The 21,801-nt window shown below is 40.1% G+C and overlaps 1 protein-coding gene across 21 annotated transcripts in view; it reads right to left on the reverse strand.

Annotated features, from left to right (window-relative positions):
• Nucleotides 1-21,801, reverse strand: part of LOC121495777 (protein FAM170A-like) — an 85,410-nt gene that overhangs the window by 19,879 nt on the left and 43,730 nt on the right. For 19 of the 21 annotated variants that reach the window (XM_041763717.1, XM_041763716.1, XM_041763697.1 and 16 more), the window contains one exon: nucleotides 21,048-21,243. The exons of 1 other annotated variant lie outside the window; for it this stretch is intronic. The gene's annotated coding sequence lies outside the window, so the exon portion shown is untranslated. The remainder of the gene's footprint in view (nucleotides 1-21,047; nucleotides 21,244-21,801) is intronic. One more of the 21 variants, XM_041763704.1, reaches the window with a different exon arrangement.

A 21,801-nucleotide genomic window follows, 5' to 3' on the forward strand; every position in this document is an offset into this window, starting at 1 on the left:
AGGACCATCCTGCTAAAAGATGAAAGGGTCAACCAGGAAATTAAGGAAGAATTAAAAAGATTCATGGAAACTAATGAGAATGAAGATACAACCGTTCAAAATCTTTGGGATGCAGCAAAAGCAGTCCTGAGGGGGAAATATATCACAATACAAGCAGAAATACAAGCAGGGAATTCATTCAAAAACTGGAAAGAACTCAAATACAAAAGCTAATCTTACACATTAAGGAGCTAGAGAAAAAACAGCAAATGGATCCTACACCCAGCAGAAGAAGAGAGTTAATAAAGATTCGAGCAGAACTCAACAAAATCGAGACCAGAAGAACTGTGGAACAGATCAACAGAACCAAGAGTTGGTTCTTTGAAAGAATTAATAAGATGATAAACCATTAGCCAGCCTTATTAAAAAGAAGAGAGAGAAGACTCAAATTAATAAAATCATGAATGAGAAAGGAGAGATCACTACCAACACCAAGGAAATACAAACGATTTTAAAAACATATTATGAACAGCTATACGCCAGTAAATTAGGCAATCTAGAAGAAATGGACGCATTCCTGGAAAGCCACAAACTACCAAAACTGGAACAGGAAGAAATAGAAAACCTGAACAGGCCAATAACCAGGGAGGAAATTGAAGCAGTCATCCAAAACCTCCCAAGACACAAAAGTCCAGGGCCAGATGGCTTCCCAGGGGAATTCTATCAAACGTTTAAAGAAAACATGCCTATTCTACTAAAGCTGTTTGGAAAGATAGAAAGAGATGGAGTACTTCCAAATTCATTCTATGAGGCCAGCATCACCTTAATTCCAAAACCAGACAAAGACCCCACCAAAAAGGAGAATTACAGACCAATATCCCTGATGAACATGGATGCAAAAATTCTCAACAAGACACTAGCCAATAGGATCTAACAGTACATTAAGAAAATTATTCACCATGACCAAGTAGGATTTATCCCTGGGACACAAGGCTGGTTCAACACTCGTAAAACCATCAATGTGATTCATCGTATCAGCAAGAGAAAAACCAAGAACCATATGATCCTCTCATTAGATGCAGAGAAAGCATTTGACAAAATACAGCATCCATTCCTGATCAAAACTCTTCAGAGTGTAGGGATAGAGGGAACATTCCTCAACATCTTAAGAGCCATCTACGAGAAGCCCACAGCAAATATCATTCTCAATGGGGAAGCACTGGGAGCCTTTCCCCTAAGATCAGGAACAAGACAGGGATGTCCACTCTCACCACTGCTATTCAAAGTACTGGAAGTCCTCGCCTCAGCAATCAGACAACAAAAAGACATTAAAGGCATTCAAATTGGCAAAGAAGAAGTCAAACTCTCCCTCTTCGCCGATGATGTGATACTCTACAGAGAAAACCCAAAAGCCTCCACCCCAAGATTGCTAGAACTCATACAGCAATTTGGTAGTGTGGCAGGATACAAAATCAATGCCCAGAAATCAGTGGCATTTCTATACACTAACAATGAGACTGAAGAAAGAGAAATTAAGGAGTCAATCCCATTTACAATTGCATCCAAAAGCATAAGATACCTAGGAATAAACCTAACCAAAGAGGTAAAGGATTTATACCCTAAAAACTATAGAACACTTCTGAAAGTAATTGAGGAAGACACAAAGAGATGGAAAAATATTCCATGCTCATGGATGGCAGAATTAATATTGTGAAAATGTCAATGTTACCCGGGGCAATTTATACGTTTAATGCAATCCCTATCAAAATACCATGGACTTTCTTCAGAGAGTTAGAACAAATTATTTTAAGATTTGTGTGGAACCAGAAAAGACCCCGAATAGCCAGGGGAATTTTAAAAAAGAAAACCATAGCTGGGGGCATCACAATGCCAGATTTCAGGTTGTACTACAAAGCTGTGGTCATCAAGACAGTGTGGTACTGGCACAAAAACAGACACATAGATCAATGGAACAGAATAGAGAATCCAGAAGTGGACCCTGAAATGTACGGCCATCTAATATTCGATAAAGGAGGAAAGACTATCCACTGGAAGAAAGACAGTCTCTTCAATAGATGGTACTGGGAAAATTGGACATCCACATGCAGAAGAATGAAACTAGACCACTCTCTTTTACCATACACAAAGAGAAACTCAAAATGGATGAAAGATCTAAATGTGAGACAAGATTCCATCAAAATCCTAGAGGAGAGCACAGGCAACACCCTTTTTGAACTCGGCCACAGTAAATTCTTGCAAGATACATCCACGAAGGCAAAAGAAACAAAAGCAAAATGAACTATTGGGACTTCATCACGATAAGAAGCTTTTGCACAGCAAAGGATACAGTCAACAAAACTAAAAGACAACCTACAGAATGGGAGAAGATATTTGCAAATGACATATCAGATAAAGGGCTAGTTTCCAAAATCTATAAAGAACTTATTAAACTCAACACCCAAGAAACAAACAATCCAATCATGAAATGGACAAAAGACATGAAGAGAAATCTCACAGAGGAAGACATGGACATGGCCAACATGCACATGAGAAAATGCTCTGCATCACTTGGCATCAGGGAAATACAAATCAAAACCACAATGAGATACCACCTCACACCAGTGAGAATGGGGTAAATTAACAAGGCAGGAAATAACAAATGTTGGAGAAGATGTGGAGAAAAGGGAACCCTCTTACACTGTTGGTGGGAATGTGAACTGGTGCAGCCACTCTGGAAAACTGTGTGGAGGTTCCTCAAAGAGTTAAAAATAGACCTGCCCTATGACCCAGCAATTGCACTGTTGGGAATTTACCCCAAAGATTCAGATGCAATGAAACACCGGGATACCTGCACCCCGATGTTTATAGCAGCAATGTCGACAATAGCCAAACTGTGGAAGGAGACTTGGTGTCCATCGAAAGATGAATGGATAAAGAAGATGTGGTTTATGTATACAATGGAATATTACTCAGCAATTAGAAACGACAAATACCCACCATTTGCTTCAATGTGAATGGAACTGGAGGGTATTATGCTGAGTGAAGTAAGTCAATCGGAGAAGGACAAACATTGTATGTTCTCATTCATTTGGGGAATATAAACAGTAGTGAAAGGGAATATAAGGGAAGGGAGAAAAAATGTGTGGGAAATATCAGAAAGGGAGACAGAACATAAAGACTCCTAACTCTGGGAAACGAACTAAGGGTGGTGGAAGGGGAGGAGGGTGGGGGGTGGGGGGGGAATCAGTGACGGGCACTGGGGGGGCACTTGACGGGATGAGCACTGGGTGTTATTCTGTATGTTGGTAAATTGAGCACCAATAAAAAAATAAATTTATTTAAAAAAACAGTACAAAAAATAAAAAATAAAAGCATTTTGAGATTCAGTTGTGTGCAATTCCTTTTCAACCCAAGTCAAAGACTTGGTCTCTCTCCCACCAACTTAAAGAAAACCTAAATTCAGGCATGCTGGGGTGGTTCAGCGGTTGAGCGTATGTCTTCAGCTCAGGGTGTGATCCCGGGGCGGGGGATCAGGTTCCATATCAGGCTCCTTGAGAGAAGACTGCTTCTGCCTATATCTCTGCCTCACTCTTTCTCTGCTTCTCATGAATAAATCAATAAATTTTTTTTTTAAATCTGGATTCAGAGTTAATGCAGATCAGTCAAATGGGGGTTGGGATGGTGTTTGTAATGAGACACTGATCTGAATCCCATGGGTCTGTATCACTCACTACTTATAGGGTCTTCCTGAGTTTCCTTCCCTCTCTACACTGCAGTTTTCTGCCTATACCATGGTGCTGATAAAGCTTACTTCTGCTGCTTACTGGGGTATTAAAAGAGGTCATGAAGGCTGCAGGGTTGGCATAGAGCCGGGCACATGGTGAGTATTTTAAAAACCAAAGGTAAAGGAGATTAGGCAACTTCTGCCTTCTTCAGAGAAGGAGTTGGGGAAGTAGGGGGAAAAAGCAGAGGAGAAGGAATGCCACTGCAAAGATGCACTGTCTTGTCATAGGTTCCCTAAGATACAAAGCAACTACTTTAACATCCTTTCTAATGGAAACAGAGTAGATGAGAAGGTGCAGCTTATTCAGGCATCTCACTAAGCTGGTATAGGAGTTCCACCACAACATCAGGAGTCCAACGGGTTCCGTTTAACTTGGACTTAACTTCAGATAAATTCAGAGGCAAAGATGAAATCATTTCTTAAACAAATTTTAAAAACTTGATAGATGTCCTTCTACCTCTAGTCTCTAATAGGAAGGTGAAAGGATCTCTGTATTTTTTTTAAAGATTTTGTTTATTTATTCATGAGAGACGTGGTGGGGTGGGGGGGAGAGAGAGGGAGAGAGGGAGAGATGGAGAGAGAGAGAGAGAGAGAGAGAGAGAGGCGCAGAGATATAGGCAGGCTTCCCGCAAGGAGCCCGATGCGGGACTCAGTCCCAGATCTGGGATCATGTCCTGAGCCAAAGGCAGATGCTCAACCGCTGAGCCACCCAGGTGTCCCAGGATCTCTGTATTTGTCTCGCATTCCCACTCATGTTTGACATGCCATGCCCCACCAGGATGTATTTATCCCACCTGTGTCTCTTCTGTCTGTGTTTGGGTGGGGGGAAAAATCATCCATTTTGCGGTGATCTAGCTTTTTGACCATTTCTGATCAGTTTTCTTCACTTCACATCAAAAAATGATCATTTCAGGCCTGCCTTGAAGGACAAACTCCAGCCAGCTGGCAAATTCAGGACAAGTCCAAGATCAGCAGCATACCAGCAAGACCACTGTTTATTACTTAGACATTAGAAATGTTTGACATGAAAAGGAAAAGGAAAGTGAATGTGTTACTGAATGTGGCACAGCAGCATCTGGAGGGGCTGGGGAGGACAAGGCACTGACTGCGTTCAGAAACCAAGGAGACATAATGAACAAATAGGGTCATCGCCTACATGTTTCTGCTTCTCTCCATAAGATCTGAGCTTCCTTTGAATCCTATCATTTAAGAGTGTAACCCTTTCCAGCTCTATGCCTCTGGTGAAACACAACATAAATGAAAATTTAATAGCTTTCCACCTGCACCACCTGTGCTGACAAATCATAACAGGCTGCAGTCAAGTTGAAGGCCCTCAGCATGTTATAGATGGAACAGCTGGTCCAGTCCATGTTCATTTGCCAAACGGCTTCTGGAATCCCAGCTGGAGCTGGCAAAGAATCTCTAGAAAGGTAGTTAACTCAAAGCTTCCATGCAAGAAGCATCTGTCATCTAAACAAAATTGTGGGCGATGACTGCCTGCTCGACTGTGGCGAATGATGAGAAAGACCACCCACCAGAAAGAGTGACTACATTCGTAAACACACCCTTCCTGAGGTGACACAGCCAGTCTCTGTTGCCACTACCTCAGGTTGTCAGACAATATCTGGCCCCAAACCAGAGTCATTGACCCAACACCCTCCTTGGAATAAAATGAACACTTGGTTATTCACAATACATTTCAGTTCTGTTCCACAGCAAGCTACTTTAACTACCTATTTATTATATCTATGGGGAATACATATTCTAGGTCATATCTACTCTACAAAGTCTGTAAGTTTTCATATAAAAAACAAAAAGTATTTTCAGGAGCAGAGTGGTAGGAAGCTGATAACAATCCAACTAACTGCAAAGTACTTTCTCTCTCCTAGAATTATCCCAGGGGAGGTGAGTATGTATGATGGAGATAGCATATTTTGCACATAAAATGTTTGTATGCACTGGCTGAAACATGCCCTATCTTCTCATGCAATTATTGGTTAATTAATAAAGTTCTTTAACTGAGCTGTTTCTTGAGATCTGCACCTTTGTCAATTCTACCCATTAACCATTACTGAATTTAATCCTACCCTATGCCAGGGCTTCTCAGCAAAAGGAAACAAGAATGTTGCACATACACAAAGCTTAAGTGCACATTTGCCTTCCAAAACTAGTAAATCACACACATTTTATTGAAAATCAATAAATATAAAAACAGACCCTCCATGCCTGCATTTATATCATCCCAATTCTACCCTTGGTTTTGTCTTCCATTTCTAAATTGTTTCACATCCTTTGGCTTTACCTTCTGAATGAGCAAATTAAATGGCTTTAGTGAATAGTCACTTCTATGTGTTTCTCCACTATATAAACCTTCTTGTGCATTTCCAAGGTGAGCACCTTGTCTGGGCTCTCCCTTATTCCCCGTGATGAGGAGAGGGGAAAGCTCAAAATTTTCCCATGACCATGAGATTGGATGCAAAATACCACCTAAACCTTCGGTCTAGAGTAGAATATTCTAAATTGTATTCTCAGAGGGAAAAGATTTCTTTAAATGACTATCATTTAAAAAAATAATAATAATAAAAATAAATAAATGACTATCATTTAAAGTGAGAATCTTTTGGGAATGTACTTTAGCATCACTCAGAGAAAAGCAAATGACACTTTGTTCCTACAGACACTTTACAACCTACAGACTGAGTCAATTAATACTTGATATTCAGCACATGATGGCCCCCAAACTGTTAGGAGCATTACTATGAATAGTAGTCCATTACTATGGACTTCATAGCCTAAGATGGTGACCTACAATTCCTACCTATTACAGGCTCTGTCCTCAGAGCCTAATTATTATTCCTGCACATAACTTCTTCACTTTAATTTTTATCATCACCAAGCTATCAGAAATAGATGCAGAGCAAAGTCAAAGAGGAAATTATGTCCCACTATTATTTTTAAGCAACTAATAGTTCTCACTTGAATGAAGTGAATTTTAGTTTATATCAAATTCAGTAATACAGCTCTAGTCTGTAACTTCAGAGCTACACTCTACTTACTAGACATTTAGCTCATTAGATTTCTGGATTTCAGCATATAAACCCCAAGCTCCACTTTTCAGTTCTGCCACTAAGTTACTATGTAACCATGCCTAAGTCATGGGTTTTTGTTTTTGCCCTTTTTTTTTTTTTTTTTGCTCCCCTTGTAAAATGGCAATAATCTAAATTCCTCAAGCCAGGGATCTACCTCATTTTAGGCTTTAAAGCTAAAGGCTGTTTCTAGAAGCCCTAAAATTCTGCAGAGTCATTTCAGGTGTTACATACAAATATTTCATCCAATTTTTTGATTTTTAATAGATATTTTAACACCATGGGAATATACTAGGAATCACTAATTCATCTGTGTTATATATCAGGTTTTAACACATTTTGGCGAATCCCCTTCCAAGATAATGCCTCGTTAACTCGTTCTTGTGTGCAAAGCTCTGTATAAAGCTACTTCTACCAAATCTGTATGCAGAAATGACCTTTCTTTAAATATGTTATCTATTAGTAAGGGTACTGATTATCCTTGGTCTTTTATTTTTTTAAGCTAGAACCTGACTTACACTCATTTCTATAGATGTATAATAAGGTCCTCATAAACATGAAAGGTTTTGTCAAGACCTATATGCTAAGTCAGACACGTACAACACCTGGTCTTATTTTGTGAACAGTGAGCAGTGTAACAAGATGGTGCTAATGGTGTAGCAAGAAATTATTAAAGCCAAGTTTTATAAAGCTGGTTGGTTAATGGGACATTGTGCCACCATGTTGAGAAATCACGCTGGATTTTCAGGGTGATAAATTTGGATTGTAATAGTGTTAGCAGAGACCCAACTTTGGGCTATATACAACCAGATAGGATCTCACACAGGTAACAAAAGGAGAATAAAGAATACTCGTTCCTTGAACATTACCCAACCTGACATCTCCTGGTTTAATTTGCCAAATACATGTCCTCTGAGCTGATCACATGAACCATGTGTGTGTGTGTGTGTGTGTGTGTGTGTTCTGTGTGTGTTCTGTGTGTGCTGTGAACAAGACCTGTCTACCTCCCAAGAGGAGCACTCTTGGCTCATTCTTACCCAGGGAGTGGGACTCGGGGTCACCTGGGCCCAGTCCTCCTGCTCCTTCTGCAGGAGACAGGCTGTCTGTGATCCAGGAAGGTTGCACCTCCACCCTGTCAGGAAGTGGGGTGTTGGATGGGCCCTAGAGGCAGGGGACCGGGGGGGGGGGGCTCCAAACCCTCCCACATGTGCCCGAGGTTCCCAGCGAGTAGAGCTAAGCAGTCCTGGAGTCTGTGACCATCCCTCGGTTTGAGGTGCTGCCCTGTGAGGAACAGCCATCGGGGGCAGAGGGGCTGGGCCGCCAGGGTCCACCCCGCCCCCATGGGTCTGCACTGTCTCCTTGGGGGCCTCATGTACGCTGTGTTTAGCTTGCATTTTGAGCAATAAAGCCTGGTCGTAGTTTGAAAAAAAAAATGCCTTATGAAAGGCATTTCATAAGGTTTTTATGGTAATAAAACTCAGTTTTCTCATACCAATAACCCAGTTATATAATAACATGCTCCTCGCATTTACATGCCATGTAAGATTCAGATTTATCTGCCTGGAACACAATCTTATCATACAATAGTCAATTGTTTAATAAGAAATGAATTTCCAACAGATAACATCTTGATATTATCGACAAATCCTTTAGTACTTATTAAAGGTTTTGAGTGCTTCTTATCTGACTTTGATGTTTATGATAAATACAAGCAGTAGTTAGATATTGTTGGTGGTTCAGTTTTGAAATGAAATTTCTCATGATACTTCCCTTGGGTTTCTGGATAAATAATAATTACAGAGTGTCCTGAGAACATATTGTATTCTCTTAGCATTTTCAACTACCTGTCTACTGATCCAGGTAGTTCACATAATATATATCACAGTACGGAGTTCCGCAGAATATTCTATCAGAAAATATGATACAAATGCTGCAAAAAAAAAGTTTAAAAATTGCTATTTTGAAGATATAACCCCTTAGATTATTTTCAAACACTCCTGGTCAGTAGAGCCAAACACTGACTATGTAGCCCAAGCTGTATTTTGCCCCAGCTATAAGCATCACTAGTAAAAGAGGGAGGTTTTGTACCTCACACCAACCTGACACACAACTGGAACATTACTCCAAGATCAAATATGTAATCAATGTATAAAATGAGAAAAGTACATTTCAAGGAGAGATATGAAATTTGGACTTTGCATCAGAAAGAACACAAGCAGCAGCTCTGGTAATGACTATACCATGTTATCAACATTTATCATAAGTACTGGGTGCCTCTTGCCTGGATTTTTTATTTCTAATAAAGAATTACAGTAGTTATTAACTGTTGAGCTGTGATCATATGTGATTTCCAGCTGTGTTCTTAGCCTTCTTGACCTGTTCAATCCCTTTCTTTTGCCTCTATTCATTTACCTCCTAGAGGTGGGCTCCAAATTCAAAATGAAGCTACTCCTTTAAGTTATGTAGTTATGACTTCCCAATTAAGTTGTCTTTAAGAATATCAATAAAGTGACTTTCATTAAAAGCTTACTTTGTTTTCCATTTTTCTTTCATTCTTCAAAAAAGAGAACAATGTAGAAAGAGTAGATGTTAGCACTTTTTATTATACATTTTTAGTAACTAAGAACTAAAAAAAATAAGAAGAACTACTCATTCCCCAACTATATCCATTCTTTTAAACTTGGTCAATGGCTCTCAATTTAATTTAGTATCCCCATGACACCAATCACTATTGTGTGCACTCAACAGAATTCAGTAGAACTTGATTACTGTAAATGATATTATAATTATTCTTAAATCATAAACTGTTTTTATCTTATTTTTCCCTTAGCATTTTGTATAACTGAAGTCTACTTTTAGATATTTAAAGTGATGCATTTAATTATGAAATCAATTGGGTTCTTATGGTTTTTGTATTACTCCTATCCTATATAATTATTTTAACAATACTGCAACCAAACAACGTGTATAGGGAATTATGAGTTAACCACAGTGAAAACTTTAGTTTCTCTGATAGAAGGCAACTTGACAACTTTTCATCCCAAGAAAGTGACTTGCATTTTCCCAGAATCAAACCCCGTAATTAACATTCTGGCTCCAATAGTTAATTTGAGAAATGGAAGAAATCCCAATAAGAGAGTAAGACAAAGAGATAGGGAAGAGAAGACCAGCATTGAAGAGTGTGTTATTAGCCTTGTAATAGTGTAGGCAAGTGGAGCTCATCCATGGAGAACTTCTGAGAAACACAATGATTCTACCTAAAGCGCAGGGAGCTGGAGCATTTCTGTACCCATCCCATCAGTCACTGATTGAGGGCTACTCCTGGGGAGCTACTAATTCCCCTCCCTTCCTTCTGCCATCTGCACAGGCAGAGTAGACTTCTACAGCTTCAGAAGAAGTTCTCACACTAGAAGATGGCAGATAGTGGCAAGCTGGAAGTCTTCCAGGTGCTCAGTGGGAATGTACAAGAGGTATGAGAGGGGCACTGATGAACTGCCAATAGGAGACAAGTAGCAAACACAAATTCTGAAGGTTTCACAAGTGATCTTTTTTTACTTACAAGGTAAGTAAAACTAATAAGAAATCTCTCTTGACAAAAGCCTGAGATGCACTATTCTTTATAATTTGAATAATGATCACCGATGACCATTATGAAAGAGCTCCTGTTTGCCACCATACCACCTAGAGTGCCCAACATCCATGACCTCATTCACTATTCACAGCAATCCGATTATTATCATCACTAATTCACAGATGAGGACATTAAGAAATGATTTACTACTGACGGGATGAGCACTGGGTGTTATTCTGTACATTGGCAAATTGAACACCAATAAAAAATAATTATTAAAAAAAGATTAAATAATACAGATTAAGTAATTTACTGAAGTAATAGATATGAACCCAGGTCTGACAGATGCCAGAGTATATGCTCTTCTATTGTTTTCAAAGGTCCCTCAATTGACAGATATGGCTTTGTTAGCTTGAATATGTAATCAGCTCTGGAAATTCTATTTGAAGAACATCATATCCTTCTCCCTCAGAGAAAAACCTTTGTCTTAATATCTTTATAATTCCAGCCTGGGTACCAAACATGAAGAGACTTCCCATGCTGGTGGCCCTGCCACTCCTACAGTGTGGGCTTTCATGAGAAGCTCTGACTTAGTACTTGGCACCTGCCTCTTTGTGGTCTCTCAAAGAGCTCCATGCTCCATGCATTACAAAACTACCTCTGCTTCTCTCTCCTTCCTGTCTGATTTCCATTTGCATGGCCTGATCATGAATGGGGTAGTTTCTCTTCTGCAGGATCCTCCCAGTCTGACTTTTCTTTCACCTCTCCACATTCTACATTCCACCAAATGGAAATTTATTCTAAGATCTTCAGCTAAAACTTTAAAATAGATTTTCAAAGAACATCTGAGTGTTAGAACTTGAAAGTGGTAATGTATAACTATGCTCTACAAGAAACCTAAATTCTAATCCATGTTAAGTGGTATTTTGGGTAAAAGAACATTTTTATATTCATTTATATTAATCCCTTCTTATTCCCAATTCTCCAAATCATTCTTAAAGCCTTCAAACTTTAAGTCTTTTAATGCTATCATAGCTCACTTTCTATTTTTATTGAAGAAAAGGACTGGGGCAGCCCCAATGGCCCAGCGGTTTGGCTCAACGCCTTCAGCCCCGGGTATGATCCTGGAGACCCGGGATCAAGTCCCACGTCACGCTCCCTGCATGAAGCCTGCTTCTCCCTCTGCCTGTGTCTCTCTGCCTCTGTGTGTGTGTGTGTGTGTGTGTGTGTGTCTGTCATGAATAAATAAATAAAATCTTTAAAAAAGAGAGAGAGAAAAGGACTATTGTGGAGGGAAAACCTTGTTACTCTACCAGCTTAACTTCCAGACAAAAGCTTTGAAGTGGTCAACAGACACAAGGAATTTGAGTTCCATTAAGCCACAAGCTAGGAAGACAGTCCAAGAAATGGCAATGAAGATCAAATCCTGGTATAACAAACTCCATGGAGAATACTGGTATGTTTTGTTACAGTAATACTTTATGGTAACTAGTGGTTTGGTAAAGATTCTATTTTCCAGATCAAAGGAGATAGTGATGACACACCCTCAGAAATGGAAAGCAAGAAAGCTCTAAAAACAGTAACTGTTTGAAACTTATAAATGATATCCAGTGACTAATAAGGAAGATAAACAGCATATCCTCTCTCAGGGAATTGCATTATTTTCAAACCACAGGGTGATGGGAGTGTTGCCATGCTTCAAGTCCTTCTTGCACTCCAGTTCTGACACATAATTTTTTTAAAACTTTTTATTTAAATTCCAGTTAGTAAACATACAGGGTAATATTAGTTTCAGGAGTACAATATGTGATTCAACACTGTCATACATCACCTGGTGCTCATCACAAGTGTGCTCCTTAATCCCCATCACCTATGTCACCCATCCTCCTACCTACCTGCTCTCTGGTGACCATTAGCTTGTTCTCCACAGTTAAGAGTCTATTTTGATTTGTCTCTTTTTCTCTTTTCTCCTTTGCTCATTTTTTTTGTTTCTTAAATTCCACACGAGCAAGCATACAGTATTTTTCTTTCTCTGACTTATTTCGCTTAGCATAATACTCTCTAGTTCCATCCATGTCTTTGAAAATGGAAAGATTTCATTGTTTTTGGTGGCTGAGTAATATCCATCATACACACACACACACACACACACATATATACATATATACATATATATATATGAAATCACATCTTTATCCATTCATCGGTTGATGGACACTTGGGTTCTTTCCATAATTTAGCTATTGTAGATAATACTCTTAGAAACATTGGGGTACATCTATCCCTTCGAATTAATATTTTTGTATTCTTTGGGTAAATGTTGGATCATAGAGTCGTTCTATTTTTAACTTTTTGAGAAAATTCCACATTGTTTTCCACAGTAGCCATGCCAGTTTGCATTCCCAACAACAGTGCAAGAAGGTTCCCCTTTCTCCACATCCTCACTAAACCTGTTGTTTCTTCTATTGTTCATTTTAGCCATTCTGACAGGTGTGAGGTGGTATATCATCATAATTTTGATTTGCATTTCCCTGATGATGAATGATGTTCAGACATCTTTTCATGTGTCTGTTTACCATCTGGATGTCTTCTTTGGAAAAATGTCTTTTCAGGTCTCCTGCCAATTTCTTAACTGGATTGATTTTGGGGTTTGAGTCTGATAAGTTCTTTACAGATTTTGAATACTAACCCTTTATCACATAGGTGACTGTGACACGTAATTGTTAATCTGAATGTTGACATAGGAACACACACAATTCTATGAAAGAATCATAGATTTTTCATTAGCATGACTAGAGGCTTCCTTTATATCCTAAAACTACTTCTACAGAAGTATCTTCTTACTTCCCTTAAAAGTAAAACAAAGGAGGCTTTCAGGAGTGGCTCCCTTCCCTGAGCCAGGCATCAGTTTTCTTCTTTTAAAATAAAGTGGGGTAAATAATAATAATAATAATAAAATAAAGTGAGGTAGATATTTTATACCAAGAGACAGACCAGGCTAGACCTAAAAATGTACTGAACTTAATTCACAGAGACATACTGAATTTATCTTTGTGATTTTAAGATTGCTTCTTCAATGTCTGAGCAGACCTGGATCTTGTTCTCTCTCTCTCTCTCTCTCTCTCTCTCTCTCTCTCTCTCTCTCCCACACACACACACACACTTCTCACATAAACACACACACACACACACACACACACACACACACACACACTGGTAGAAGAGAGGGTCTTAGATAAATAAGGAATTCAGTAATCAGTTTTAAGGAGAAATGTTCTGACTTTTTTATAACTTCTTTGGAAGCAGAAAAGGTTTCCTATGACAAAGTCCAATCATAACTCCATTGCCTAATTTGAAGCAAGCCTAAGAGGCAGGTCCCTCGCTGTTCCAGGAACTTGCACTGAATATGGGACCAGCACAGGTCTGGTCCAGAGGTGCTTCTTTGAAGAATATATAAGTTAGCACATGTCCCCATCTCTCACAACCTGTGGTATATGCACATCTCCTCAGGTGGCACTCCTCTTTAATCATCACAGTTGTTAACTTAATCTTTTTCTCGAGAGAACAAAAGAAGATAAACATTGTATGGGAAGGATCCATACAAGGGAATTTGACCAAAGGTCTCTCGAATACATTTTCTTTCTCACGAGGTTGGATGTCAGGAAGAGGACAAGGTAGAAAGACCCAGGAGTTGGAAAGGCCCTTAGCTGTTACATGCTTCCAGCATCCTGCCCCAGAATCCCTTATCTTCTCTTTTTTTTCTAGCTGCTATTTCCATTCAGCTATTGCAGGCACCAGACTCCTTTTCAGGTCCTGAGATGATTTCTTTTAAATACAAAGAAAGCTCTGCCTTGTATCATCTTACGAGATTTCACTGATTTCATGTTGCTCTTAATGGAACTAGGGCATGATGGCCTCTGGTGGAGTCTCATATAAAAAAAAAAAAAGAAGAAGAAGAAAAAGCTGCCCCCTGACTGCCCCACTTGACTCCAGTGACCTATGTAGTCCCATGTGTGACCCTGGTAACAGAAGAATCTGAGCTTTCTATCCACGCTGATGTCCAGTTAAATCCACCCGAAAACAGTCAGGTAAGTGACTTTTCTGAAATACTCACGCAAGAGTCACTTCTCTGCCTAAGACTCCAGCCAATCCCTTTTGTCCAAAGAACAAAGTTTAAACCTGTTAATATGGCCCACAAAACCCTGCCTCCCTTTCCAGTCACATGTCCTGTCAGTCTCCTCCCTCAGATTTCATGCCCCAGACGTACTAAAGAACATATAATACTCTCCTCATCTGAAGGGTTCAGAATGGACTGGTCCCTCTTCCTGAAATTTTCTTCCTCCATTTTTACCTGAAAAAGGCTGGGAAAATTTCTTCTCACCCTGCAGATCTCCTTTATCACTTCCCTTGAGAACTCCCTCTGGACCCCTATCCCTTGCTCCTACCACTAGGCTCAATTCATTGACCCTCCTGTTTGTATCCACAAAGACTCTACTTCCTCTTTCAGGCAACTTATCTCCTGTGCCAATTAATTAACTAATCAATTCCTATGCTTATTTATGTATTAGTCTCTCTGAACTATAAGCTCCAGAAAGGCTGAAATCTTACTTTTTTCACTACTGTGTCTCAAAACCTAACATGACACCTGAGACATGATACCAATCCAAATGATCAGTGAGAGAATGAATGAATGACAAATGAGTGAAGCATGACAACCTGGGCATGCGTATAAGGTCAATTCCATTCCTCAATCCCTTACCTGCAACCTAAATCATAGTCCACTACTTCTGGTGGTCCTCTCTGGTCCTGTAGCATTTGTGAGATTCCAGCAATATCCTTCCCACTCCCCCAGAACCTCCACTTCTGATCATTTGTTCTCCTAGCCTCTGGTAATAACCTGACCAGTCTTCTCCCACCAAATCTGAAATTCTCTGAGCAGCTTCCTTCATAACACTATGACAGGTCACGAAAGAGACAAAAATTCCTCTGCACATTTCAAGGAGCAGCACCAAGTCTTTGGGGCTTGGGCGATGTCACTGTCAGCCCAGCAAATTCACAGTATTTCTATGGTATGGGCCCTGTTTTCTTTCGATAGTGAGGGCCCAAGGAGCATCTGAAAATTTCCTGGACCTCCATAGTTGTAAACAAGCTCTACCTTGGAATATAATGTGGATGGAACCAAATACAGAAGGCTGCACAGTGGATGTAGCTAAGGTTTCTCTTCTGGGAACAGCACATAGTTTATTGTTGTCTCCACATGACATAAGAGGTAAACTTGAAACTCAGGTCTTTGCCTGGTTCTCAGAAACATCCAAGCCTGGATCAGTGTTTCTAAGACCAATACTCCCTCTCTGAAACACTAGAGACTGGCCACACATCCCGAAGTATAACAAGACTATTTTTATCTGTCTGGGAACCTGGGATCTTTCACATTGCTCATGCTAAGTCTCCCAGGACAGCAAAACTGCACCCATAATGGAGAAAAGGTATACTAAATCAAGTTCCACAAGTATCCTCATCTCTTATTATCTGTATACAACTAATTCTAGGAAGACTCCATTTTGAAATGGAAACATAGTTATAAGGATGAGACTCATTTTGGGACCCCCCTTGGATATGGACTTCCAGGTTGACCAAAAAGCCATTAAGAGGAAAGTACAGCTCACCTACTTAAGAGAAGCCCAAGTGAGTAGAGTCAAATACTGGCCATGGCTTCTCAGTTATGTCCATAAAGGATTATACAACATACCTAGATGTCCTCAAGCAACTTGTTACTATCCAAGAGCCAGTGTATACCAATCCTTACCTATCTGTACCATGGCTCATGAGTAGAGTTGTCAGATTTAGTCAATAAAAATTGAGGACATACAGTTAAATTTGAACTTTAGATAAATAATACTTATGTTTTAGTATAAGTATATCCTACATAAGATGAGGGACATGCTTATATTAAAAACATATTCACTGTTTTTCTGACATTCAAATTTGACTAAACATCCTATATTTTATCAGTCAAACGTTACTTGTCAGAAGTGGTGTAGACTCATAAGGATCTCAGAGATGCCTCAGAGAATCCTTGACTTTTATCTGATTACCCTAAGTAGTGAACATGAACTTTCCATTCCAATTAATAGGCTATAATGAAGTATATCCTTACATGTAGAGCTTTTTCTACTTGTCATTGTTAATATTTTTTTCTAACCTCAATAGCTCATCAGGAAGTATTTGAAAGTTCATTAGACAAAAGAAAAACAACATGAATCTGAAAAATTAAGGGAACTGCCTGGTGTTTAGTGAAAAGTATTAGGAAGATTGAAAAAGCCAAATTTAATAAGCAAGCCTCTCCAAGGATATTTTCATAGCTTGAGATCCTCCCACACTCTGAAAATATGATTGCATCAAGAATGCAGAACTGCTAACCATATTTAAGGCTTCCTTATGAGTCTATCAAATTGAAGATGCTGTGTACTAAGAAGTAAACTGATTGCCTGCCCCAGGACATTGGCAGTGGGTGGAGCCCTTCCAAGGGTCCGGATGGAAATAGCAGGTTTTTCTATAGGTCTCCACACTGACCCCAGTATTACCACACTCCTCCTACTTGTCAACTCAAAGTACTGTTTTACCTATCTTCACTATTCTGTTACTATTTAGACAACATACTAGAGTTGACATTACACAAATTACATTTAAGAAGCTATTTTTAAAATTTGGTAGGAAATCTTGAATCTATAGATTCTAGTCCCTGGCTTACCTTCATCCAGCTGCAGAAGGGTTTTTAAAAAGAACCATTTTACTTATCCCATGTAACAAGCCCATGCTTGTTTGAGAGATGTTAAATGTAACACGATATTTTGTGTTAGTTTTAGTGGCAAAATTATCCAGTCTTCCAAATAGAGACAATAAAGCCGAAAGATTAAAGGCATTGATTTTGACTTGCTCCAATGTCTCAGGCAAGTCAGATGAAGAATTTATTCATGTCTCATCTGCCATTATGTGTCGCAGAGGGTTTATAGGGCTTATAATGTACCTGTTGGACGGGTATGTCGTGAAACTTACATATGATAATTACATATAAGCATAAGAGTACCTAACACAGAGTAAGCACTCAGCAATTGTTTACTAAATTCTTCATAAAAATAGCTACTTTATCAGCAGATGAGTCAAGGAGTAAATCCCAGAATCACAGCAAGTTGGAGGGGACCTAGTTCATACCACTATGAAAAAAGAAAAGTGTGTGTGTGTGTGTGTGTGTGTGTGTGTGTATGTAGAAAAATGTATGAAAGTTTGCATATCAAATGATTCATGTTAACTTTGAGGATTGAAATATACCGGGGAAGGATTAAAGAAAAAAATTAGGTTTTACTCCATTTTGCTATCATCTGAGTTTTTATACTTTTAATATATTGTTTGTGAAATAAAAAAAAAGTCAGGATAAATGTTTTGAAGTTTTCCTGCTATGTCTGTATCATTATTTTGGATTTGTTGGTATTTTTTACTATCTTTGGTCTACACCCATCGAGTCATCAGGCCATTCCGGAGGGAAGAGATGACAAGACAGAAATGAAGTGAGAGAAAAGGAGTCTGGGAAGAGGGAACACCTTATGTAATAACCATACTTTGGGGGAAAGGATATAATGGCAAATGAGACAAATGTCTTATCCTTGTGATGAAAGGACTCCTTAGGCTGAAGGTGGACAGAGTCTTGGGGCACCTAGACAAGAGAACCAGAAGGGAACATACACACACATACACAACATACTCACAAGTGCAGAGAAAGCACTTTGAGAACACTTTGCTTATCACCAGGTAAGTATGTGTCTCCAGTAACCAGCACCTCACCCATGACTGCCCAGCAAGAGAGGTACCCAGGTGGAACCATCCAAATTATTATGTGTCCACTCTGCTAGGACATTCGTAAACCACTGAGTTATGGCATGGCCCACAGACCTAAGGAGGCAGTGGTGATGGAGATTTGGAGGGGAATCCCCTGCCCATACTTGGTGATATCAAACAGAACCAGCTTAGAACTCCCCAAGGCCAGAAGTTTTCTGCATAAATAACTCTAGATATCTGCACCAGGTATACCTCATCAATCTTGACATTTATTAGTACCTGAGATGACTACAATGTACAGTAACCTGAGGCATAAGTAAATCCTTCATCCACCCCCTCAGATGCTCCAGGCTAGTGTGATCTTGTCCCAGCTGAACTTAGGGCTGCAGAATGAGAACAAAGTTCCCAGATGATTCCAGGAGTTGGGACCCACAATCTCTTAGACCAGACAAGGTTCATCCTATGATATGATAATGGTACTTGCTTCAAAGAGTCATTCTGCAGACTAATTAATCCATGCAAACATTTAGAAGGGTGCTTTATCATTGTCATTTTTATTATTCTATTTCTCTTCCATATTAGAGGGTTTAAAGATCAAATTCTCAAGGCCCCTCAGAAAAGGTGAACTAGCTTTTCTGTTGACTGTTCTGCTTCTCACCACATTCTCAGCATAAGCTGACTCTAGGTTTAATAAGCTATAAACACATGCTGTTAAAGTTTTGAGGAAAATATGTAGAATGCCTCAGAGAGGGAAGAGCTTAGCCAAGAGACTGAGAAAAATATTCTCCAGGAATGAGAAGAGAGGGGCATGGGGACCCAGAGCGGCAAGGTGCTCAGATCAGATTCTTGGATGAGGCAAGGACATCTCAGAGTGGAATTTCACCTGAGACACCTCTGAAGGGAACCTCAGACCTCTGTACTTACAGGTTGCTCCAAAAATCATGACAGAAACAGCAGGGACCTGTCAGGTTGGATGTACTCACTGCAGACAGGGCAATGGGTGCCTCCACTGAATCTATCTGGGTAAGTAATTAGAACTCAGAGGACCCTTCCCACTTTATCCCCACCTCCAACATACTAAACACACACACACACATACACACACACACTGACATGCTCACACACTCAACACAACTTGTTCAGTTAAAACCACTCCCTGATTTGTTTTATATGTGATTTCCTTGCAATTTTTTATGGTTTCCTTGGTTTTCTATCCACATGGGTTTTGGGACACATTTATCCCATTCTTTTACCTAAATCATCTTAATTGAATAGTAATTCAAAGCTGAGCTTGGGCAGTTGTCTAGGGACCCTAACTTCCTAGGAGGTATTCTTGGTATGAGCTTTGTGTTTGGAAGGGTCTGGAACCCAACTGTACATCTTCATGGGCCTCCTTTTGTGGGTCACTAGACAGACAAGCTTCTATAACTGCAAGAACACCACTAACCTACCACCTGTCAACAACCAAACATCCGGGATGCCTGGGTGGCTCAGCAGTTGAGTGCCTGTCTTTGGCCCAGGTCATGATCCCATGGTCATGATCCCATGGTCCCATGGTCCCTTGATCCCATGATCAAGTCCCACATTGGGTTCCCCACAGGGAGCCTGCTCTCTCTCTGCCTGTGTCTCTGCCTCTCTCTGTGTGTCTCTCATGAATAAATAAATAAAATCTTTAAAAAAAAAAAAAACAAAACAAAACAACCAAACATCCTCTCATTTGTGAGGGATAAACTCCAAATGTTCACAAGGAAGGAACACAGGGAAGGAGATTGAAAGTTTACCAAAATAGGAGAGAAAAAGAGTCAGGATAGTAGAGAGACAAGAAAAGGATCTTAAAAGATAGAAAGGAATTGGCAAAAAAGAAAGAGAAATAGCAAAGATTCCTAATGCATTCATCTGCTTCACCAAAGTTAAGGAGGATTATTGATCTGTGAAGACCGTGACCTAAAGTGAATATAATTTATCAGAAGGTGCTGAGAATAGAATGAGAAGCATGATTATCAAACCATAAATTCACTGCAATAGCATATTAAGGGACCCTGCCAGAGGGCAGTAAAATCTCGTGAGAGTTAATAGGTAAAAGGCTGCCTCGGGGGAAGAGCAGTCTCACAGAGCATGGATCAGAGGCAGCCAGCTGTGCGCAAGTATCCAACAGAGAGGGACACATGGTCCCTTCACTGAGTGAACCCAGACCCATGGCTGGCCTTGAAAACAAGGAGGACTTTGGGAAGTCCTTTTGGTAGGGATGCGAGATTTCATTTGTCAAGACTTGAGAAATACCCTCCACTCAGATCGTCTCTTTAAAGCCCATCTTTCCTTCACAACCTTACTTAGGCCTCCTCCCTCACCCCCAAGCTGTGCAGTGACACTGCCCAGGAAGATGGATCATTTGGTTCTTCTAGCTGCTGTGGTCCCCAACAGTGGAGTACCAAAGACAGTGACCAAATACTGAGAAACAAAAGTGAACAGGAATGGGTACCGACAAAGCAGAGCCTTCTGTGACAGGGTGGCCCAAGTCAGTTGCATGTGCCTGGCATCACCCTAAGTATGAGCATCTTTAGGAGTTCTGAAGAAGGCAAAGCCTGGCTGTCGGGATGCACCCTCAGAGTCCACTCAGGGACCTCAGCTTTAGACCCCAACATCTCTCCTGTGTCTGCTCAAAGTTTTCACAGATTCTCCTTCCTTCCACATTTCTTCTGAGATGCCAGGACTGTGGGAGATGGGGGAAGGCTCAGGGCAGCCCAGACTTCCCTGGGATCCCAACAGGATAGGATGCCTGGCATTAACCTCCTACCTTCTGCCTCCTTAGTTCTTCCCATTTGGAGGTGATTTTACTTCGTGCTTCAAGTTACTGGCTGGAGGTAGCCTGCTGGCAGGCGGCAATCCTTCCAACAACCCGGCCCTTCGTGACTGTCAGAAGCCTGGAAGGCTCTACAAAATACTGTTGGCTCTAGAGAAAGGATGGAAACCATCCATTTATCCAAGAATGCCTGAATCAACAACAACAAAAAAAGGGTGCTGTTTGCATATGGCTGAATAACATGGAGCAGTTAAAATAACAGACCTACACTGATACAAATCGACAGACAAAACATGAAAATGCAGGACTGATTTAAAGCAAATGTGATGCACAATGTTAGATCATCATTTTATATATATATATATATATATAATATATGAAAGTATGAACTGGATGCATGCAAAACTGATACTGGTTACCTCTGGGGAGTAGGGGAATGTAAAAATAGGTCTAGGAAAGGTTGTATGTTTAAAAAGTATCTATAAAATGAATTACTTAAGTTATCCACAGAACATATGATTTACATTTAGTATCATCATTTATCCAGGAAGCCCAAAAGAAAACACCGATAAACTAGTAAGAAGAAGATAGTTCAGGGCACGTGAGTGGCTTGGTTGGTTAAGTGTCTGCCTTCAGCTCATGACCTCAGGGTCCTGGGATGGACTCCTGTGGCACCGGGCTCCCTGCTCTGTGGGGAGTCTGCTTCTCCCTCTGTCTCTACCCCTCCCCCCTGCTCGTGCTCACTTTC

The sequence above is a fragment of the Vulpes lagopus genome, chromosome 7, assembly GCF_018345385.1.
Source record: "Vulpes lagopus strain Blue_001 chromosome 7, ASM1834538v1, whole genome shotgun sequence".
NCBI lineage: Eukaryota > Metazoa > Chordata > Mammalia > Carnivora > Canidae > Vulpes > Vulpes lagopus.